General features: G+C 42.1%; 1 protein-coding gene and 1 pseudogene across 1 annotated transcript in view; one reads left to right on the top strand and one right to left on the bottom strand.

Moving 5' to 3' along the window:
- The window catches only part of BAALC (brain and acute leukemia, cytoplasmic), a 126,466-nt gene that overhangs the window by 20,675 nt on the left and 91,331 nt on the right, over positions 1-14,460 (top strand). The gene's annotated exons all lie outside the window — the stretch shown is intronic.
- Positions 14,020-14,309, bottom strand: LOC102817027 (annotated as a pseudogene).

The raw sequence follows: 14,460 nt of genomic DNA on the forward strand, positions 1-14,460 counted from the left end.
AAATTGGAAGTTGTCAAAAATGAAATGGAATGCATAAACATCAATATCTTAGGCATTAGTGAGCTGAAATGGACTGGTATTGGCCATTTTGAATCTGACAGCCACATGGTTTGCTATGCCAGGAACGACAAATTGAAGAGGAATGGTGTTTCATTCATCAATAAAAAGAGCATATCAAGATCAGTCATGAGGTACAATGCTGTCTGTGAGAGGAGAATATCCATGCACCTACAGGGACACCAGTTAATACCACTATTACTCAAATTTACACACCAACCACTAAAGCCAGTGAGGATGCACTAGAAGAATTCTACCAACTTCTTCAATCTGAAATTGATCAAACATGCAATCAAGATGTATTGATTATGGAATATAGGCAGATGAGGCAGAGGCTGTGAGCACAGGGTCTTGGGCTTTGTCTGGTAGATTAGCAGTAGGAGAAGGGAAAGGTAACTAAGGGCTGCTCCTATAGCTCAGGAAGTGGAACAGCTGATGGGCAGGGTGAACTATTTCCTTTCCATTCAGAACTTCTCAATCCACTCATTCTCTAGGCCTCTCAGTTGAGTCTGCTTCTGGCACTCATTCCTCTGATGGTATCCAAATCAGTAGCAGCAGAGTATTAATAAAGATAACCAGAATTGGGCTCCCATAAGGTTTTAGTTTGGTGGTCACATAGCATCTAAATCATATAATGTGCTATTTCACAAAAGATGTCATAGAGATTATGCAATACATAAACTTTATTAAAAGTACTTGTCAATTCTTGCTGTTCTTCACCTCTTGTAACCTCACTTATCTGAATTTACTCTGGATTGTTCTTGCTGCTGTTGTTAATTGCCATAAAGTCAGTTCTGACTCATAGGGTCCCAATGCAGTAAAGAATGAAACACTATTCGGTCTTGTGCTATCCTCACAATTGTTATGTTTGAGCCCATTGTACCATTTTACAAAGCATGATGCCCTTCTTCAGGGACTTGGCCCTCCTGATAATGTGCCCACATTATGAAAGATCATCCTGGCTTCTACTGAGCATTCTGCTGTACTTCTTTCAATAAACCAATGGTTTATTCTTCTGACAATCCATGGTACTTTTAATAGTCTTCTCCAACACCAAAAATAAATAAATAAATAAAAAGATGTATTGGTCATTACTGGTGATTGGAATGCAAAGGTTGGAAACAAAAAGAAAGGATCAGTAGTTGGAAAATATGGCATTGGTGGTTGAAATGATGCTGGAGATTGCATGATAGAATTCTGCAAAACCAATGGTTTGTTCATTCCAAATACCTTCTCTAGACAACATAAGAGATGATTACACACATGGTCCTCACCAGATGGAATACACAGAAATCAAATTGACTACATCTGTGGAAAGAAACGGTGGAAAAGCTTCATATCATCAGCCAAAATAAGGCCGGGGCAGATTGTGATGGTCTGCAGTTGCTCATATGCAAATTCAGACTGAAGCTGAAGAAAATGAAAACAAGTCCATGAGAGCCAAAATATGGCCTTGAATAAATCCCACCTGAATTGAGAGATCATCTGAAAAACAGATTTGATACCCTTTCCTGGTTACTGACTGGTTATTTTCTTCCTGACACTTAAACTACAGTCTGCCCTTGTTTTGTGAATTTATTATTTCTGGACTCCTTCATTCCATAAAGTCAAGGGTCTTGACTGTTTCTCTTACTGTGCCTGGCATAGAGTCGGCACTTCGGGAATGATTATCGAATGAAGGGAATACTCCATGTTTTGTATCAATTAGTGGGTTCATTTCTTGCATTTGAGAAGTTTGGACATAGGTCAGTGTGCTGCTGCGCTCCTTTTAGGTTATGGCTCTGTCATTCTTAGTGTGGGGTGTTATTCTCATGTTTGCAAGATGCTGTGACATAGTCTTTCAGATTGGGAGAAGGGACAAAGAGGAGTAAAGTACTGATTCTGTTCCTTTTTATTTGTTAAGTAATAACGTTCCCAGAATCCAGCTGACTTTGCTTGGGCCTCACTAGTCAGAACTGTGTTACAAGGGAGTCTGGGAAATCAGATTTTTAGCTAGGCACACGCCACCTAAAAGTTTTAGGGTTCTTTTCGCAAAGGAAGCAAGGGGAGAATGGAAATGGGCAGGCAGCTAGCAGGGTGGCAACACCTCTGCTCCTGAGGCTGTTGTCAGAGAAGAAAGATGGAGAGAGCCGGAGGAAAGGGAGTGAGGGGAGATGGAAGGTTTCCAGAAACCAAGGAGTCATGGCTGCTAGTATTAAGTAATTTTTTTTTTTTTTTTTTAAAGGATGGTTTATTGTGTTTTCAGTGAAAGTTTACAAAGAAGATTAGGTCCCCATTCCTTAATGTTTACATAAATTGCTCTGTGTCATTGATTGTATTGTTCACAATGAATGAAATTCTTGTTTTTGTTGTGATTGCTCTGTTTCCAATAATTCAGTTTCTCTGTTTCCCCATTAAGGAGCTTTGGTAGTGCAGTGGTTAGGAGTTGGGCTGCTAGCCTCAAGGTCAGCAGTTCGAAACTACCAGCCATTTCTGTTGGAGAAAGATGAGGTTTTCTGGTCTCATAAAGATTCACAGCCTCGGAAACTCTATACAGCGTCACTATGAGTCAGAACCGACTCCATGGCACACAACCAACCAACCATTTCCCCATTACCTTCACTTTCTTTCTTTCTTTTTTTCTTGAGAGCTGTTATTCAAGTTTCATTATAATCATAACTAAAGATATTTTTTAACTTTTTATTGTGAATTGGGTGAAGGTTACAGAGCAGATTGTCAGTTTTACTTCCAACAATTCTTACACATTTTGTTTCATCTCATTGATTGCAATCTCCTCAGTGTAGCATCACTTGTCACTTATGCCACTTCCTTCCTGCATTCCCTGCTTCTATTCCTTCTTTTTTCCTAACCTTTCTCTACTTTGTCCTTGGGTAAATGCTGTCCTTTTGCTCCCAAATGGTTGCACATTCTAAGCTGTGTATACTTCTGTGTATGTTTCCCTTATAGACTTATATATAGGCAGATTGAGCCACAGATGTGAGCTCAGTTCTAGCCCTGAAGAATAACTAAGGATCATAATCTCTGGGAGTCTCTGAGTCCTGGTATAGCACTGCAGGTTAACACGCTGGACTGCAAGTTCAGTTTGAACTGTAAGGTCAGTGGTTCAAGCTTACCAGCTGCTCCCCAGAAACCCTATGTAGGGTTGTACTGAGTTGGAACCAACTCAATGGTACTTAACAACAACATAGCCTTTGGGGTTCCACCAGTGCCTTTCTGACTAGTAAACCTGGTAGTTTTTTTCTTTTTTAATGATTTTGAGTTTTGTTCCACATTTTTCTCATCTGTCTAGGCCCTTCTACTGTGATCCCTTTCAGAGCAGTTGGTAATGGTAGCTGGGTACCGTCTACTGTCTAGTTCTTCAGGTCTTAGGATAGTGGAGACGGATGGTCGAGTGGTCCTTCAGTCTACTGGACTAATTGTCTCCATGTGTCTTCATTTTTTACCACTATTTTTTCCTCCAGACATGCACGAGCCTGTTCCGTAGATGGACACGTCCACAGTGTTAAGATGCCAGCTGCTACTCACCATATTATGCTAATTGATTTTGATGTCTCCCGAGATTATGGTCCTGAGCCCTGGGTCTTTTTTTTTTTTAAAAAGTAATTGTTAGTATTAACATTTTGTTACAATAATAATACTTCCATTTTTAACATTCCCATGTGTCAGTTGAATTCATAAAGGTGAATAGTTGCTGGAAAATATACATGAGGTTATTTTAAAAAATAACGCACTAATACCATAAATGCAACCAAATCTTTCAGGATGGTCTTTTGACGTCAGACTCTGTGCTGTGTACATGAGATGCATGGTAAAATTTCCTTCTTTCCTAATTCATTTTTCTGCATGGCTGATGCTAGCCAGAAGTCTGAGGGGCCAGCTGATATTCTGTGGCACAAATTTCCAATCAGTGAGAACATTTATGGAGGTTCACCATGTGGTGTCATGCTGACTCGCAGACTTGGGGCTTGAGACGATTGGCTAATTTAAAGAGCTGATAGTATTTCCTATGGAAGTTCAAATAAAAATAAAAAATCCCCATGCTGTTGTCTCTGGGGCTTGTGGACTTCAAGGCATAAGGAAACAGAGAGGATTTGTAGAAAATAGCAGGGCTGTTTGGTAAACTGGTCTCCATAACAACAGGGCCTGGGATGTTCCTAAGAAGAAGGATTCTGGTCTAAGCGCCTCAATCAACAACAAGAGTGTTTGCAACTAAGACCTCAATAAATGATCACTACCGAGATTCCCTTTTCAAGGGCAGTGCTCATAGCAGCCAGGATCAGACTTGCTTGCTGGGTGATAAGTGATGTGTGTTCAGCCACTTGCTTCATGAGTGTGGCTGCCATTAACTGTGTGTCCAGCATGCACCAGGCATTGCATATTTACAAGGGGACTTCAAAACGTTCATGGAACAATGCAATTAAATGATAATGGAATTTTCCTGTGAACTTTTTGAAGCTCTCTTGTATTACCTAATGCTGCTCTCCCCATTTTGCAGATCGGACAAATCAGAGAGATGAGGTCACTGGGCTAACTGCGCACAGGTTGTAAGTGGCAGAGTAGGGCTTGATTCACTGTTCTTATCCATCTGCAGCTCCTTAGCACTGGTCCTCCTTGTCTTTCACCTAGACATTAGCAATAGCTTTCTGACTTATGACCCACCCTCCACTCTCCCCACTCCAGTCCTCTTTGTACATTCCTGAAACACAGCTGGGATCATTGTTGTCCTAATCTGCTCAAGTCTTCCATAACGTCTCATTGTCTACTGAAAGCAAGCATCCTGGTGTGGTGCTATAGGATAAGCACTGGACCAAAAGGTCAGTTTGAACTGCAAGGTCAGTGGTTCAAACTTACCAGTCACTTCTTGGAAACCCTATACAGGGTCACTATGAGTTGGAACCTACTCAATGGCACACAACAGCAACACTGAAGGCAAACATCCTGGTGTGATGCTGTGGGATAAGCATTAGACCAAAAGGTCAGTTTGAATTCCAAGATTGGTGGTTCAAATTCACCAGCCACTCCTCAGAAACCCTATACAAGGTCGCTTTGAGTTGGAACCAACTCAACAGTACTTAACAACAACAACTGAAAACAAGCCTCTTCCCCTGGCATTTAGGGCATTCTCTCCAACCTTGTAACCAAAATACAAGTGGATAGTTTTAAAGATCAGAAATGTATTCTCTCACTGTTCAAGAGTCTAGAAGTCTGAATTTGGGTGCTGGCTCTGGGGGTAGATCTGAGTGTCTGTATTCTTTGGTTCCTTCAAGATCTCCACATGGCATGTGTCGTCCCTCCATTTGAACTAGCTTCTCTGTGATTTTGATTGTGTGGATCATGACAAGCTATGTGCAACATTGTGAAGTATGAGTGTTCTGGAACACTCAATTGTGCTCATGAGGAACCTGTACATAGACCAAGAGACAGTTGTTTGGACAGAACAATAGAACAGCAAATGATTTAAATTTAGGAAATGTGTATGCCAGAGTTGTAGTCTTTCACCATACTTATTCAATCTGTATGCTGAGCACATAATCTGAGGCGCTGGGTTCTATGAAGAAAAATGTGGCATCAGGATTGAAGGGAGATACACTAACAACCTGCAATATGCAGATGACACAACCTTGCTCGCTGAAAGTGAAGAGGTCTTAAAATACTTCCTGATGAAGATCAAAGACTTTCAGTATGGGTGGCACTTTAGTGTAAAGAAAACAAAAATCCTCACCACTGGGCCAGTAAATAACATCCATATAAATGGATAAAATGATCGAAGTTGTCAAAGACTTCATTTTGCTCAGATCAACTAGCAACATTCATGGAAGCACCAGTCAAATCAAAACACATTTCACTAGACAAATCTGCTACAGAAGACCTCTTTAAAGTGTTGAAGAGCCAAGATGTCAGTTTGAGGACTAAGGTGCACCTGACCCAAGCCATAGTATTTTCTTAATCCATATGAATGTGAAAGTTGGACAGTGAATAAGGAAGATCGTAGAAGAGTTGATGCAGTTGAGCTGTGGTGTTGGAGGAAAATATTAAAAGTACCATGGACTACCAAAAGAACAAACCAATCTGTGTTGTAAGAAGTACAGCCAGAATGTTTCTTAGAAGTCAGGATGGCCAGACTTCATTGCTCATATTTCAGACTTTATCAGGGGTCGGGTGGGCAGGTGTGACAGCCCCGGGTAGCCCCTGGCAAAGTTAAGGGTCAGAGATAAAAAGGAAAACCCCCAACTAGATGAACTGGCACAACGGTAGCAGTAACAGGTTCAAATGCAGCAACAATTATGAGGTTGGTACAGGACTGGGCAGTATTTCATTCTGTCATTCATAGGGTCACATCGGTACCAACTCGATGGCACATAGCAACAAGAACAAACAGCTCTGTGCCTAATCTGCTTTCCTGATCTCTTAGAAATGAGTGCTTTAAGATATATCCTGTACTGAATCATGGACACATTAACACAGCAAAGAACATTCTGTTCTCAAATGGGATTACAGCCACAGGTATACTACTCTCTGCCAACAAATCGATTCTGACTCAGTGACCCTATAGGACAAGGGTGGAGAAGGTCTGGCCCATGTTCTGTTTGGACCTCACAGAATCATTTGGTCTGGCCCTACCAAAGCAACCGCAGTTCTAGGTATTACATTGTTATTGTTGATAAGTACTGCGGAGTCGGTTGGACTCATAGCAACCATGTATAGGGTTTCCAAGGAGACCCTGGTGAGTTTCAACTGCCGACCTTGTTGTTCAAATGAATTTGTGGTCCAGCGCTTTATCCTAAGATACCATACCAGGGCTCCCACTTTAGGAGTGAATTAACTAAATGTTGACCAAATACGTTGTTGTTAAGTGCCATCAAGTCGGTTCTGACTCTTAGCGATACTGTGCAGGATTTTTCAGACTATAAATCTTTATGGGAGCAGAAAGCCTCATCTTTCTCCTGTGGATTGGCTTCTGGATTAGAACTACTGACCTTGAAATTGTTGTTGTTAAGTGCTATCGAGTCGATTCGGACCCATAGTGACCCTGTATAGGGTTCCCAAGGGGCAGCTAGTGAGCTTGAACCACCAACCTTGCAGTTCAAATGACTTTGCAGTCTGACGCATTAGCCCACAGTGCCACACCAGGACTCCAGTAGCGTAGTGGTTACGAGTCGGACTGCTAACCTCAAGGTGAGCAATTCGGAACTACCAGCCATTCCTTGGGAGAAAGGTGAGGCTTTCTGCTCCTCTTTACAGCCTCGGAAACCCCATGCAGGGTTGCTATGAGTCAGAACTGACTCCACCGCACACTACCACTGCTCCTTGCTTCACTGAGAATGTGGAAGTTAGGCAAATGTTGAACTGACCATAAGTTTAGCAACCCAGTAAGTTGAAAATTTTGTATTGCTGCAAATTATGTTATAAATTTTAGCAGAAAAAAGATTCCCCACCCCTACTATGGAGTCCTGGTGTTGCACTGTGGGTTAATGCACACGTCTGCAAAGTCGGTTTGAGCCGCAAGGTCGGCAGTTCAAGCTCATCAGTTGCTCCTTGGAAACCCTGTATAACGGCGCTATGGGTTGGAATTGACTCGATGGCACTTAACAACAACCCCTACTATAGGACAAAGAAGAACTGATCCATAGGGTTTCCAAGACTGTAAATCTTTACAGGAACAGACGGTTTCTTATTTTTCTCCTGTGGAGCAGCTGTTAGGTTTGAACAGCTGACCTTGTAACTAGCAGTCCAGTGCTTAACCCATGGCACCACAAGGGATCACAAAGGAAAAACAAAACAAAACACACTGTCATAGAGTCAGTTCCGACTCATTGTGACCCTGTGTAGAGTTTCTGAGGCTGTAAATCCTTAGGGAGCAGAAAGCCTCATTTTTCTCCCATGAAGCACCTTGGAGGTTTAAGCTGCCAACCTTGTGGTAAGCTGTTCAGAGCTGATTGTAGTGCCACCTGGGCTCCTCTCTACAGGTACTGTTGTTTCTGTTGTTAAGTGCTGCCAAGTCAGTTCCCACTCATAGCGACCCTGTCTAGGGTTTCTGAGGAGTGGCTGGTGGATTTGAACCACCAACCTTGCAGTTAGCCGTCTATAGCTTATCCTACAGCACCACACCAGGACTCCTCCACAGGTATGCTGTTGTTAAATGTCATCAAGTGAGTTCTGACTCATAGCAACAGTGTATAGGTTTCCAAGGAGCAGCTGGTGGATTTAAATCACTAACCTTGAAGTGAACAACACATATTTTGAGGAGAGAAACTTAATATGTAGCAAATCTTATACTAGCTTTCTGAAAGTCTCCCTGGAGCACTCAGCAGCCCTGCCTCACCCCGTTGCCCTCACTGTCTCTCAGAGCCTACCACTCCTGTGCTTCCGTCATGGGCACGTCTTCCCCATCACACACATTTTACTCTGTTTTGAATTTTTGTATTTATAATTGTGACTGATCTTATGATGATGCTGTCATGCTGTACACTCTTAACGACAGTATCAGGAAACCGACACTGAGACAGATTGTATTGGGGAGAGCTCTCGGGAACAACGCCTGTGAGGGGTGAGGAAAGGAGGCTCAGCCAGAGGGAGAGGCTGAAGGGCTGTTGCAGTAGAGGACTGCCCTGATCTCCCAGGGAGCTCTGGAGCACTGGGGTGGCCCTTCAGAACTGTCCCCACTGAGATGAGGAGACAGGCCTTTTAACCCCAATCATTGGATGCAGGCTCTCCAGTAAAAGGAAGTGATCTTGGATGGAACAGCTTTCTTTCCAGAGGCACTCAGCTCAGTAATGCCCAGTGAGCCGTCAGCACCCAACTCTCCTGATTGCTGGGAGACCTGGACTGGGTGGGATATCACAGCAACCTCTGTGAGTAGGGACCATCAATCATCTTATGCATTTGTCTGCTTCCTAGTTGCTGCATGTCTCTTGGTGGTACACAGGGTTAACAAGCTCTGTTGCTAACTAAAAGATTGGAAGTTCTAGAGGCACCATGGAAGAAAAACCTGGCAATCTGCTTCTGAAAAAAATCAGGCAATGAAAACCCACATGGGGTCACCATGAGATGGAATAGATTCATTGGCAACTGGTACATAGTTGTTGCACATCAGATTGACGTGGGGAACAATGACAAAAACAAACCCAAACCAAAGCAATGAGAAACACCTCATCTTTGCACTTCTGATGTCACACGGTGGAGTGGGGCCAGACAATCTGGAAGTTTAACAAGTTCTTTGGGTCAGTGTGTGAGGCCTGACATTCTGTACTTCCAACAAGCTCCCAGGTACTAAAGAAGCTATTGGCCCATGGACTGTTCTATGGGGGAAAAAATCCTAAATTCAAACATATTGTATGTTGTTGTGGTGAAGTGCCAGCCACAGGGTTTCTGAGGAATGGCTGGAGCATTTGACCCACTGACCTTGTGGTTAGAAGTCTAGTGCTTATCAGCACCACACCAGGATACCAAAATCATTTTACAGAGAACCCCTTATTAAACATTAAACAAGACAAAGACAAGACAGTTATACAGATGAGGGTCACCATCAGCATGAGACCATCATGGTGTCCAAAGGATTCACAGCCACCTGATTAACTATTAAGTGTCTTCAAGTGGGTTCTGACTCATAGCAACCCTGTATAGGGTTTCTGAAGCTGTTAATCTTTGCAGGACCAGAAAGCCTCATCTTTCTTCACAGAAAACCTGTTGAACTCAAACTGCCAACCTTGTGGTTAGTAGCCCAGAACTTATCCTACAAAGCCATTGGTCTCCCATGGCTAATTATAGACCTTAGAAAACAGGAAATTGTCACAAAGTCATGATTGGCGGCAGGTCAACTCATCATTGTTGTAGGTGGGACTTCAGAAGTGGGGAAAGGACCATGATTGGAAAGTGTAAGCAATTCTAGATTGAAAAGACTTACAAGATTGGTCCTGCTGCCCTTTGAGTGCCTGGCTACTTGGTGGTTGGGTGGAGACGCTTGTCTCTGGGACCCTGGCATCTTGCCTCCCTGTAAGGATTCACCTAGACAAATCCCCTGAGGGCAAGACTGTCTTACCTGGGCTGGCCAGAGGAATCCTGATCCACTTTCAAACACATTCTGCCTAAAGGCAGAGCTTTTTACATGGTTAGAATGAATTCAAATGGAGGCTAAATTTAAGTCAAGATTCAAAATGGAATTAGGGCTCCCATGTAAATACAGCCTTCCACAAGCCATGTGCTTTAGAATTTGAGCTGCTAAGAACATGCTCAGCATTTCTCAAGCTGAAAGAAAGAGAAAAACGCAAACCTTGACTTGAAATAGTGAAGGATTCTAGGGGCAAAATAGTGAATGCTACAGAAAGTATTGAAGGAAAAGAGAAGGAATACACAGAGTCACTGTACCAAAAAGAAATGGTCAATGTTTAACCATTTCAAGAGGTAGTATATGATCAAGAGCCAATGTTACTGAAGGAAGAAGTTGAAGGAGGCCTGAAGACGTTGGCAAAATACAAGGCTCTGGGAATTGATGGAATACAAGTTGAAGTCTTTCAAAAAACTAATGCTGCACTGGAGGCACTCATCTATGCCAAAAAATTTAGAAGACAGCTACCTGGCCAACTGATTGGGAAATCCATTTTTGTACCCATTCCAGAGAGGTGACCCAATGGGAAGTGGAAATCATTGGATAATATCATTAATATCACATCCAATTGATAATATTAATATCACATGTACATTTACAGGAAACCACCAGAGTTTCAAGCTGGATTCAGACGAGGATGTGGAATGAAGGATGTCATTGTTGACATCAGATGGATCATGACTGAAAGATGTTTTCTTGTGCTTTATTGATTTTGCAGACTTTCAACTGTGTGGATCATGACAAGGTATGGGTAACATTGAGAAAAATGGGTATTCCAGAACACTTAATTGTGTTCATGAAGAACCTGTACATAGACCAAGAGACAGTCATTTGAACAGAACAAGGTGACACTGAATGGTTTAAAATAAGGACAGGTGTGCACCAGGGTTGTATTCTTTCACCATACTTACTCAGTCTGTATACTGAGCAAATAATCCAAGAAAGTGGATTATATGAAAAAGAACTTGGCATCAGGATTGAAGGAAGACTCATTAACAATCTGCAATGTGCAGATGATACAATCTTACTTGCTAAAAGCGAAGAAGACTTAAAATACTTACTGATGAAGATCAGACACCACAGACCTCAGTTATGGGTTGCACCTCAATGTAAAGAGAACAAAAATCCCCACCACAGGATTAATAAATAATACGATAAGTGGAAAAAAGATTGAACTTGTCAATGACTTCATTTTGCTTGGATACACTATCAACACATATGGAAGCAGCAGTCAAGAAATCAAACAATATATCACACTAGGAGAATCTGCTACACAAGACCTCTCTGCAGTGTTTAAGAGCAAAGATTTCAGTTGTGCCTGACCCAAGCAATGGTATTTTCAATAGCCTCATATGCATGTGAAAGTTGAAAAATGAATAAGAAAGACCATAGAAGAATTGATGCATTTGAGTTGTGGTTTGGAGAAGAATATTAAAAGTACCCTGGACTGTCAGAAGAACAGAGCAATCTGTGTTGGAAGAAGTACAGCCAGAATGTACCCTATAAGCCAGGAGGACAACACTTGATCTCTCATACTTTGGACATATTATCAGGAGGGGCCAGTCCCTGGAGAAGGACATCATCTTGGTAAAGTGGAGGGTCAGTGAAAAAGAGGGAGACCCCTCCCCCCAAGGAGCTGGACTGACATAGTGGCAGCAGCAATGGCTCAAATGCAACGATGATTCTAAGGATGGCGCAGGACTGGACAGTGTTTCGTTCTGTTGTGTGTAGCGTTACTGTGAGTTGGGAATAACATGATAGCACTCAACAGCACACTGCTTGTAGAGAACAGAGTTCCTAGATGGGAGGTTGGCAAACATTTTCTGCAAGAGGACAAATAGTAAAATATTTTAGGCTTTATGGACCATGTGATCTCTATTGCAACTAACTAACTTTACTATTTTAGTCCCAAATTATCCCTGTTTTAGTGCTGACTAGTCAGTTTTGACTTATAGCCACCTTGTATAGGATTTCTGAGGAGCAACTGGTGAGTGTGAACTACTGACTTTGTGGTTTGCAGTCTAGTGCTGATCCTACAGCACTACACCAGGAGTCCTAGACAATGCATACATGAATGGATGTGGTAGTGTTCTAATAAAACTTTAACAGAACAGGCACTGGGCAGGATTTTGCTGCTCTGTGCTAGGTGATTCTGAGGCACAGTCAAGATTAAGAGACACTGTTTAACCCTAGAGGCAGTGTGGACCAGAGAAAAGAGCACAGCTTTTCAGTTTTTGTAGTTACTTTGCACAGTTTTGTAGTTCCCCAAGCCTCAACCCCCCTTCTAATATCCAAATGCATATTTAAACAATGTTTGTGGAATTAGCAAAGAATAAACAAGTAGGATAAGACTCATTTTTCATCTTGAAAGCATTTTTTTAAAAGCTATTAAAATATCCCTGATAATATTAGGGTGTTAAGGTACGTTGGTGGTGGGGGTGGTTATGTGCCGTGGAGTCAGTTCCGACTCATAACAACCCTGCATAGTGTTTCTGAGGCTGTAAATCTTTATGGGAGCAGAACGCCTCATCTTTCTCCCAAGGAATGGCTGGTAGTTTCAAACTGCTGACCTTGAGCCCATCAGCCCAACTCATAACCACTAGGGAATTTGTTATACAAAGCATACTCCTGAACTTGTTGGGACTGGGGGAGAAATTACAAGCAGGGGGTGCCTAAAGTTTAGCTTCATCTCCTCCCCAGGAACATGGGGGTACCCCCACCATCTCCCTAGTGCCTGATTCTGAGTCAGATGGAATGCTGCTGCCTGTGTGAGACAGAATCCCTCCCTCTTGCCTCTCCAGGCCTCCTCACCTCTCCTGAGCTCTCAGTTATCACCGCAGAGTATAAACACCGCGGTTGGTTGGGGCTTTTCGAAAGTCCCTGCACGTCTGGTTTGCTGTGAGACTGGGCAACTAATGAAAAGGTTGCTGTTAGGGTGTTTACTTTTTTGGGTCAGGTGTCCCTTTTCAGGGGCAGGGGACTTCTTAGAGGAAAGGCATCGTTTAAATGGAAGCTACTAAAAATGTTAACTGAGAACCCAGAGGAAGAGTACCTCATGGCCTGTAGCCTTATTTTCCTTTTGTACATAAATGCAAAAATCAAACACTGTCTATCCTTGGGCCCTCCAAATCCCATGTTGTTCTTACATGTCACCGAGTGGGTTCCAGCTCATAGTGACACACTGGACAAAGTAGAGTTTTTTGTAGGTTGTCATCTTTAGAGGAGCGGAGTTCCAGGTCTTTTCTCCTGAGACGGTACTGGGGGAGTTCAAACCACCAGTCTTTCAGTTAGCAGCAGAATGCTTAGCCATTGCACCTCCAGGACTCCTAAAAATTCCTTAACCTATTAGCAAACAGATGAGTGGGAAATGTAGCAAAGTACATATGCAAAGATAGTTTAAACATACATGTGTACGCATGTGCACATGCATGCAGGCACATATCCCTCAGAAGTTATTCCTTCAACTAAGCATTGCCTATTCCCAGTAGACATCTGGCCGCAATTCTTGTAACAATCCTAGAATCCCTTAATTGGAACCTACAGCATGTTTTTTTTCTTTATAAATAGTTTTTATTAAACCAGTAATAACTCATAAAAAATCAGGCAACCATTGTTAATGTTCTTGTGTACATACTACCAGAGCAATATAAAAAATAAAAATAAAGTTTTAAAATCACCCGATTGAAGCAAGTAAAATTTATCATTTTGGTATACTTCTAATTAAGTATTACAATTCATGTTGGTTAGCAGAAATAGGCATTATCCACAATGAGTTAACAATGTATTTCTCCCCTTACTGTTGAATCATGATACCGCTATGAAGACTTCCACAAGCAAAACTTCTCATCTACTGAATCCTAAATCCCATACTTTTCTATCAGCTCTTTCACTTTGGAAATATAGGCACTCATAGCATCTTCCTTTGACAACCCATTTCAAGTTTATTTCTGATTGCGTGCTTCTATACACGTTGTTCAAATGACATATTACGTTGATTTGGAAATGCGGATGTGGTACCCATATTGATGTCTCCAACTACCGACTGTTTGTAGAGCCCGTAGAGTTCTTTCAGTTCATCATCAGTGGGACTTGTCTTCAGCTTTCTCACATCTTCTGCTACCCTGTCAAAATCAGCCTGCAGGGACATGGTGGCGACCTCACGCTGCAGCTGAACTCTTCGCTCTACGCTTGCATAGCATGTTTGTTTTTAACATAAAATTTTAAACATAAACATATATATGTAGGAGTACATATTTGAAATATATATACAAGTATATATATTGTTGTTGTTAAGTGCC

The sequence above is a fragment of the Chrysochloris asiatica genome, unplaced genomic scaffold (assembly GCF_000296735.1).
Source record: "Chrysochloris asiatica unplaced genomic scaffold, ChrAsi1.0 scaffold00001, whole genome shotgun sequence".
Taxonomy (NCBI): Eukaryota; Metazoa; Chordata; class Mammalia; order Afrosoricida; family Chrysochloridae; genus Chrysochloris; species Chrysochloris asiatica.